This window comes from Myotis brandtii, unplaced genomic scaffold, assembly GCF_000412655.1.
Source record: "Myotis brandtii unplaced genomic scaffold, ASM41265v1 scaffold89, whole genome shotgun sequence".
NCBI classification, from domain to species: Eukaryota; Metazoa; Chordata; class Mammalia; order Chiroptera; family Vespertilionidae; genus Myotis; species Myotis brandtii.
The window spans coordinates 2,660,330-2,670,284 of NW_005371645.1; the positions used below are offsets into that span (position 1 = coordinate 2,660,330).

A 9,955-nucleotide genomic window follows, 5' to 3' on the forward strand; every position below is an offset into this window, starting at 1 on the left:
CGCTAAGACGCCTGGGGCAGGGATCCAAACACCCCAGCCCGGGGCCCTGGGTGCAACTCCGCGGGTGGCAGGGGCTTCTGCATGGGCCCCAGAGCCCTGGGAGCTGGCTGGGTCCCGTGTCATCATTGCCGTATCTCAGGCGTCAGATTTAACAAACAAAAGTTACAGGCTCTCCAGTTACATTTGAATTTCAGACAAAAGTGATTTATTGTTTAGTATAAGTATTCCCCAGGTAATATTTGGAATCAGCCTTCTATTGTACTTTCTCCTTTTTCTTGTTACTTAGACAAAAATGCAGGCCAGGGAAGGCCAAGCCGTCCCAGGTGTGGCTAGCTCACCAACGCTGTGGGCTACTATGCCACGCGCAAAGGGTTACAGCAGCGGTTCTCAACCTGTGGGTCGCGACCCCTTTGGGGGTCGAACGACCCTTTCACAGGGGTCGCCTAAGACCATCAGAAAACACATATATAATTACATAGTTTTTGTGATTAATCACTATGCTTTAATTATGTTCAATTTGTAACAATGAAAATACATCCTGCATATGAGATATTTACATTACAATTCATAACAGTAGCAAAATTACAGTTATGAAGTAGCAACAAAAATAATTTTATGGTTGGGGGTCACCACAACATGAGGAACTGTATTAAAGGGTCGCGGCATTAGGAAGGTTGAGAACCACTGGGTTACAGGGTTCCCTCTTCGGCGGAACACGCCCCTCAGGGGTGCGCAGGCCGCAAGGCATCTGAGCTGCCTCTTACAGTCAGGCACCTCCGCTCACAGGCTGCCGCCTGCGAGGTCCGAGAGTCTGCGCACCAGCAGCTGGGATGGACTGCATCCCGAGTCCTCCCTGGGTCCGTGTTGAACCCTACATCCCGAGGCGAAGGCATTTGGTGGCTGGGCTTTCGGGAGGCTGGCCTCGTGATGGGATTAGTGCCTTCATAAGAAGGGACTTTTAAAAAGAACTTTAAAATGTTTAATTACAGTTAACATACAATATATTAGCTTAGGTGTGCAGCGTAGTGTTAAATATTTACATAACTTACTAGTGATCACCCGCTAAGTCTAGCACCCAGCTGATACCACACAGAGCTAGCACAAGACCACTGGCTGTATTCCCCAGGCCGTACCTGGCAGCCCGTGACTATTCTGCAACTGCCAACCCTCCTAATCCCTCCACCTTTCTCACCCATCTGGCCACCGCTAGGTCCAGCCATGCTGTGGCAGGTGGCACGACTCCATTCTTCCTTACGGCCGAGACCCAGGCCATTGCATGCACCACCTCGTCTTCATCCACTCGTCTGCTGATGAGCACTCAGGCCGCGTCCATATCTTGGCTCTTGTAAATGCTGCTGCAGTGAACATAGGGGTATATATCTTTTCAAATTAGTGTTTTGGTTTCTTCAGATAAGTTCCCAGAAGTGGAATTGTAGGGGCTTCTCTGTTTTAAAGTCTGTTTTGTCTGGTATAACTATTGCTACCCCAGGTGTTTGTTTGTTTCCATGTTTGTGGGGTATTTTCCCATACCTTCACTGCCAGTCTGCGGTGTCCTTCCATTGAAGTAAGTCTCTGTAGACAGCACATGTAAGATCTTGTTTTTCTATCCATTCAGCCTCCATCTTTGATGGGAGCATTTATTACATTTACATTGAAAGTAATTGTTGATAGATATGTCTTTTTTGTAGTTTTGGCCATTTTATTATTCATATTTTTAATCTCATTTTTTCTTCTTCTTCTTAAAGAAGTCCCTTTAACATTTCTTGCAGTACTGGTTTTGGTGGTGACAAACTCATTTAGTTTTTTCTTGTCTGAAATGTAAGAAGAGACTTGAGAGAGAGAGCTTCTCTCTCTCCTCTCTCTCTCTCTCTCTCTCTCTCTCTCTCTCTCCCTTACCCATGTGAAAACAAGCAAGAAGACCGCTGCCTACATGCCAGGAAGCAGGCCTCCTCCAGACATCAATTCAGCAGCATCTTTATTTTTTATTTTTAAAAATATTTTTATATTTATTGATTTGAATGAGAAAAAGAGAGAAAAACACACATCAGTGTGTTGTTCCACTTATTTATGTATTCACTGGTTGATTTTTGTATATGCCCTGGCCAGGGATTGAAGCCATAACCTTGGTATTTCAGGACAACGCTCTAATCAACTGAGCCACCAGCCAGAGCTTGGATCTGCTGGCATCTCGATCTTGGACTTCCCCTCTAAAACTATGAGGAATTAATGCTTATTGTTTAAGTTACCCAGTCTATGGCATTTTCATCATAGCATCCCAAACTGCTACAGAGGAGCCAAACACAGCAGGTGGCTTCTCTTGCAGAATCTTTATTTTCGTCAGTTCTACAGCAGATTGGGAGTTAAGATCCAAGGCTCTGAGAGCAAACAACCTAAGGTTAAGTCCTAGGCCTTGGGCAAGCTATTTAACTATTCTATACTTGCTTTAAAATCTATAAAAGGAGAAAACTAATAGTACCTGTCAAGTTAGATTAAGTTATGCTGCTGTAAAAAACAACTCCAAATTGCAGCAGACTTTCAAAAACAGGCTTAGTGCTCGCTCCAGTCACATGTCTGTTGTGGGTTTGCTGTGCTCAATTCCATTTGGTCTTCATTCTGTGATGCAGGCTGACATGAGGCCTATATTTGAGACACTGCCAATCTCATGGCAGAGGAAAAGAGATCCTGGCAGAACCACAGAATAATTTTGAAAGCTTCTATTTGGAAGTGCCACACATCACTTCTGCTCTGGCTTCATGGCCCCAAATTTGTCACATGGTCAAGACTGAAGGTATAGGGTGGAAAGCATAACTCTCTCACACGGAAGAGAGGCCAATATTTTGAACAATAGTGTAATCTACTACACTAACATATATGACTGTGATGAGGATTGAAGGTAAGGGGCACATAGCAAGTACTCAAAAAGTTAGCCATTATAAATATTAGTGCCATTATTTTAACTTCTAAGTTACTCATAAATGGGCCCTTCTACTCAGTAGTCATTTAGATGAAGACTTTGAAAGTACTTATTCTATTTAGAGATAGTGTGTGGATTAGTAGGTACTATGAACCAGTGATAAGTTTATTCAACTGTAAAATGAGAATAAAAGTGGTGTCTACTTCACAAGGATGCTGTGAGGACTGAATGAGATCATCCACACAGTGATCAAGGAAAGATGGCTGCAAACTCTTTGTTACTTTTTTTATTAAAAGTGGAAGCTAATTCCCTTGAATCTTGTCTAGCTTTAGTTGCCTAAACTTGACCAATAGAACATGGCGGGAGTATGTTTTGGGACTTCTGAGGCTGGGTCATAGCTTCTGCCCAGCACTCTTAGATCACTTGTTCTTGGAACCCTGAGCTGACACATAAGTGGGACAGAAGTGTGACAGAGCCCAGACTTTTAGGTGTTTGTGCCAGACATTTGAGAAAAGCTATCTTGAAGCCATCCGACTACCCTAATTATCTGTTCAATACCAACAAGTGACCACAATTGGTCTTTAGAACATAAGAATCACCCAGCTTAGCCCTGCCTGAATTCCTGGCCCACAGAATCATGAGATAATAGAATGGCTGTTTTAACCACTAAGTTTTAGGGTGGTTGCTGTTCAGCAATGGGGAACCAGACCACATGCAAGCCCTCAGCACTGTCTGACTAATGTGGTTCAGAAATGATTGCTAATGTCATTAGATCATAAGTAAACTTTCAATTCATTTTCCCCATTGAATTCGGAATGCCTATGACTTAGGACTGAGGAAAAGATAGTAAAGACACATCCTGAGTCAAATGTCTCAGAAACAGTTTCCTCGACTTCCCCTAAATGTAAAGAAAAGAGAAGCAATGTCCCTAAGGCCCAATAGTCTTCCATGTTTAAGGCCGATAAGCCTTAAACATGAAATACTATTTAAAAAATTGTTTTCATTGATTTATTTTAGAGAGAGAGAAACATGAATTTATTGTTCCACTTATTTATGCATTTATTGGTTGATTCTTGTATTATGTGCCCTGACTGGGGATCCAACCTGCAACCCAGGTATTTCGGGATGATGCTCTAACCAACTGAGTTACCTGGCCAGGGCTAGAAGACTATTAACCTGAGGAATAACTCTACTTCCTTTGGGTATAATTGTGTCTAAACCTTTCAAGAAAATCAAATTTATCATTTTTAGTTCCCTTAAAACTTCAGGTTAAATTGCCGCACCTACATGACAATGTAATTGGACCTGGTGGGTACATGTGCCCTTCGGTACCCACCACACACCTTCAGGAGACTGTAGATCACATTTTGAGAAGCAATGACCTAGGTTGTGAGTTGGAACATTCCCCTCTTCAAGATTAAATAAGAAAATATGTCTGGGCTTGTGCCACCCCCTTTGGTGTTGATTTGTTTGTTTTCTTAACACAGAGATTCGGCTATTTTAGATGGAGGTTGAGACAATTCACCAAATTCCATCTTCTTTCTCTCTGAGGACACAACTGGACCATATTTCCCAGTATCCCCTGCAGAGATATATGCTTGTGTGACTGAGACCTGGCCATTGGAATATGGCAGCCATGATGGACTGGCTCCTGGCAGATCTCCTGTGTCTCCCTTCATGCTCTGTTCCCCCGTCTGCTAGACAGTTCAGGGGAGGAATCTGAGACCCCAAGAGATGGTAGAAACAAGGGTGGGAGGGTCTTGGATCCCTGAATGACCGAGTAGGGCAGATCCCACTTCCCAGCTCCACCATGGTAACTAGCATAGGACTGTGAGAAATAAGCCTTCATTATGCTAAGCCAGTGATGGCGAACTTTTTGAGCTCGGCGCGTCAGCATTTTGAAAAACCCTAACTTAACTCTGGTGCCGTGTCACATATAGAAATTTTTTGATATTTGCAACCATAGTAAAACAAAGATTTATATTTTTGATATTTATTTTATATATTTAAATGCCATTTAACAAAGAAAAATCAACCAAAAAATGAGTTCGCGGTCACCTCTGACACGCGTGTCATAGGTTCGCCATCACTGTGCTAAGCCATTGAGATTGGGGGTTTTTAGTTGCAGTAGTGAGCCTTTCTTAACTAACTCAAAGGTACGGGGTGAGGAGAAGATCGTCCAGGGCTTCTCCAAGAAGAGTAAACTAGAGAGTTCAGGGCTGGAGACTCCCTGGAGAGCAGGGAGCAGATATTCTGGGAGTGATTCTCCCCTAACTTGTCTGCTGAATTGAACTGATGTTACTGACTTCTGCAGCCTCGGGGCTTAGGATGTCCATGGCCGTCAGCCACTAGGGACGAGGATCCCAGAGGTTAATATGGTGGTAGGTGACTCAAAAAGGAGAGAGCCCAGATTTGGAGGTCACACTGGCCTACATTGACTCCCAGCTTCAGCCCCTACTACCAGCTGTGTGATCTGGGAACATAACTCAGCCTCTCTGAGCTCCCATTTCTATGCCTGAAAACTGAGGCTGAGGAACCCTAACTCATAGAGTCCTTAAAAGGGGTAAATGAAGTAATGAATAAAATGCCTGTCATAGTAGCTCTTCTCTGCACCCCCCTCTTCTATATCTGGAGCCATACATTTCAGGATCTTTAAAGTCACTAACTACTATCTAATCCTTGCAATTGGCCTCACCATCTCGCTGCTCTTCAGTGGCCATTGTATGAGGTTGTAGTGAAGACAAGCTTGAGATTTCCTAGTAGGAGCCACTGTGGACCTGGCAGCTGAGCCTGCATAATACTTTAGGGGAGAACAAGGGGCTAGCACCTCACCTAATGCTTAAGAGGGCCCTTATATAACCCCAATCCTGCAACCATTCCAGTCTCTACTCTGCACTAGTGCAACAGGAAATAAACATCAGAGGTTTGTTGGCAGACCATACGATACCCTCCTGTCACATCTGAGTGCATTATCAGATTACCTAGTAGGCCAGGACTGCAAATAGATGGCATGCACCCCACTACTCCTATACCTGTGGCAGACAGCACTAATCAACCACAGCACTATTCCCCACTGAGCCCACACAAGGCAGCAGAATCCTTCTCCACATAAGCAGTCTGGTAGACACAACCAATCAATCAGAGATATCATGCAAGTGGGAACCTAGTTACCAAATCATAGATATTTGCCCTCTGGAGTGGTCTAGCCATGGTGAATGGCAAGCTAGAGAGACATAATCAGGAGGAAACCAAGGTAATCATCGAGCTGCCTAGTGCTCACAAGAGCACAGTAAACAAGTGCTAATGAAATCTGGATGAAACAATGCAATTAGCCATGCAATCCAGGTTTGAAGGACTATTTCCAAAGCATGACTTTTGCACGTTCTATGTATTGCTTTGCTGGGCAATGAGGTTTTCCCAGGAGAATGAATGAAGCATATACCAGTACAGAGGGTGGCCATTGTCCCACAATTCCAAGCATTGTTAGCCAATCCTCTAACTGAACACCAGAGCTCATCCCATCTCCAGAACTGTTAACAAGACAATGACATATAGTGCAGGGTGCGATAGCTTCCAATGCAGCAGCTCTGGCCATGAATCAACTAAACAGGATATGCCACGATGTTTAAGACGACTGTAAGTGTATTTATGACCGGGTCAGTGTTTCTGCCAGTTACCTTTATTGTTTTTATGAAATTGGATTAACATTTATTTATTGCCCATACTATTTCCTATTCACAATGGAGTTTCATTCAACTTTTGAAGATATTTATAATGTTTTCTGCTGATCTCTGTGGCATGAAAAAAGAGATCTTTTTTCTTTGGGTTTCTGCAAGGAACTCACAAAGCTAATTTGGATGATAAAATGATACCATTTCAAACATCTTCATGCATGGATTATAGTATTTTAACCTTTTTATGTGAAGAGATTAATCATATGGTTTGCATCACCAACTTATAATTTTAATAAGAAGGCTGTTCAGATGAAAAGCAAAATTTTATCTCATGATGGAATATGCTACCTCATGGGAGTAACTTCTGTTCCTGCTGTTGGGCTGTGCTTATGCCATTGGCAGTCTGAGAGGTGGATTTTTTTCCAGAATGGGCAATATAAACCCAAGATGCAATTCTGCCATTTCTTACTGTCGTTCACTACAATAGTAATAGCTCCCATTTTTGAAAGTTCATTATATCCCAACTGTATGTACAATCTCTCAAGACAGGGGATTGAGAACCACGGTCTCCTATTTTTCAGAAGAGGAAACTGAGGCTCAGCATGGGCCACACCCCCAAGCCCCCTGACTGGTGCTGGCAGGAGAAGGACTCACAGGCAACTTGGTCTGATGCCCAATCTGTCCTTGTGGCCAAGATGTTCTCCTCTCTAAGACTATTTTATGTGGCCAAATCTATGAGAAAGAATCAAACTAACTGCAAAATACCATGGAGACAAAACAAAAACCTAATTGATGTAACTCTCATTGTCCAGCTTTTAGAAGTACTCTCAGCCATGGAGATGGTGACCCGTGGTGTGAAGGGATCCAGAGGCCATGTTGTTTAGCTCAGAGGAGCCAGGCAACAGAGACTCCCCTCCCCGCTCCTCTGCCAAGAGCACTAATCTCCCCGTGATATCTCTCATGTCTGGCTCTCTACCAAGTAGTCAGCATAGCATCACTGCCAGCATCACAGTGGCCTTCATAATAATCACAGACCACACTGGCAGCCTCACCACAGCTCGCTTTGTGGCACATAGTACAACTGGGTAATATAGTGCCGTCTAACATATAGTAGAGTGCCGTATGCTAAACATGCACGATCTCATTCTGTTCTCCCAACATCTCTAAAACATCTACCCTTTTCACACACTGAGAAACTGGGGTTTAACTTGGGTCTGTCCAAAGTCATACCTGAAGGTAGAAGATTCGGGGGCTAGAATCCAGGCTGCTAACCCCAGAGACCAGGCACTTACCCTCTTATTTTTAGAAGCTGAGGACTTTTTTCCGAAGGGGCAAAGCAATACTCACCAAGACAAACCCATAGATGGTCACAGAGGTGGGATGACAACCAGGGCTCTCTCCTCATTCTAGAACTTTCTCCATCATGCCATACTGCCCTATTCTTTCTCCCTATTTGTTCCCCAGCAACCGGACATAGAGTGCTGGCTATGATTAAGACTCTCAGCTGCAGTGACATGAACCCAATTCAAACCGGCTCAACAACAACAAAAAGGGGACAAAGTGGGAATCAGTGGTTGGCAAACCGCAGCTCGAGAGCCACATGCGGCTCTTTGGCCCCTTGAGTGTGGCTCTTCCACAAAATACCACATGCGGGCAAGCACATACAGTGTGATTGAAACTTCGTGGCCCATGCACAGAAGTCAGTTTTCGGCCTGGGCAAGTCTATTTTGAAGAAGTGGCATTAGAAGAAGTGGGGGTGTTGGTCAGTCAGGCGACGGGAGATGCAGAGCAGGCGGGCCGCGGGATACGCAGCGCGGGGGGGGAGGGGGGGTGCAGGAGTTGAGGATGGGAGTGTTGGAAGGGGTCGAGCTCAGTGAACATACCTCAATCAGATTGAGGACGTTTTTAGCAAAGCCAGCTTAGGGGTACCCTAATTAAGTTAATAACAATGTACCTACCTATATAGTTTAATTTTAAAAAATTTGGCTCTCAAAAGAAATTTCAATCCTTGTACTGTTGATATTTGGCTCTGTTGACTAATGAGTTTGCCGACCACTGGCCTAACACATATGACAAGCCCAGGGCCTTCAGACATAGCTGTGTCCAGGAACTCAAGCATTGTCAGGACACAATCTTTCTTTGTCTTTTTCTTTCTCTCTCAACTTGGCTTTCCTCCCTGTGAGCTGTTCTAGGCCTCACTCTCCACATGTGGTACCTCCTGCAGTCCCAGATGACTTTCTCTTGTATCACTCATGAAAAAAAAACCACTTTGGTTATTTACATCGGAGAAAATTTAGGAGGGAGAACCACATGGCAGTGTAGGTAAATGCCAGTACACACCACCTCCCACAACCACATCACAATTACAACTAAAGTACAGGACAACCATCATTCAGAACCACCTAAAATCTGGTGGAATGGAAGTCCTACAACTAGAGAAGCAAAGAAGAAAACACCACCTTGAGATTGCTAGGAGGGTGGAGGCCTGGAATGGGTTGATCAGAGAAGCCTATGTAACTTCAGGCTATAAAAACCAGCAGGTACTATGGCTGAGTGAAAGGAAAGCTACTGGAGATCCAGGCACTTCCTTTTAAAAGGCCTGCACATAAACTTAAACAGTCCCACTCCCTCGAAGCTGGGGCTTTCAGGGATCCAGGGACATATGGGGAGGAACTGGATTGTCTGGCATCTGAGCTAGAACTTGTGGGCATTCTCCCAGACAGGGGTGCTCACAGGGGTCCTTGTTTCTCTCCTGAGACCTCCCCCATTGCAGAACTGATTGGTAGCCATATCTGAGTCTCCATCAACCTGGCTCACACTGTACGCTCTGCCCTGCTGATTCCCTGTGACCCCACCTGATCCAATTTGTAGCCCCACTCAAGCTGTTTGCAGCAACTTTTCCATATGAATGGCCTGTCTTGGCTCAGGCTTCAAACTTCCCTAAAATCTCTCAAACAAGCAGCAGTTGGCATTAGCAAAACCTAGCACTAGCAGCAGCCTGCTTTGCTTCACAGGTTGATCTCGCCTGGACACTTCCAAGCCCAACACAAGTAGCAGCCATCTGCAGATTGCTCTGTAACTCCTGCTGGGTGACCCAGGCAGTGGCTGACTTTGCACCTCCTGGGAGGTCTCAGAGCCAGTGCACCTGATGGACAGCTTCAGACTATACCAGATTACAACTCTACACATCCACAAGTGACACTCAAGGGGCTGACTCAGTGAGCACCAAAGGGGTGTCTCCTGCACAGCAGCTCTTCCACTATAGTCACAGCTGGTCCCTACAGTCAATTGGCATGGAGGTCAACTCCTGCCAGTGTTGCCAACAGCAATCAAGACTCAACTACAAGACTATACACACAACCCACAC

The 9,955-nt window shown here is 44.6% G+C and overlaps 1 long non-coding RNA gene across 1 annotated transcript in view; it reads left to right on the forward strand.

Annotated features, from left to right (window-relative positions):
* LOC106724555 overlaps positions 1-9,475 on the forward strand; it is a 15,000-nt gene extending 5,525 nt beyond the window's left edge. Inside the window, exons 2-3 of the long non-coding RNA XR_001360384.1 lie at positions 3,592-3,595; positions 9,375-9,475. This is a non-coding gene — a long non-coding RNA (uncharacterized LOC106724555). The remainder of the gene's footprint in view (positions 1-3,591; positions 3,596-9,374) is intronic.
* Positions 9,476-9,955: the final 480 nt, after the last annotated feature.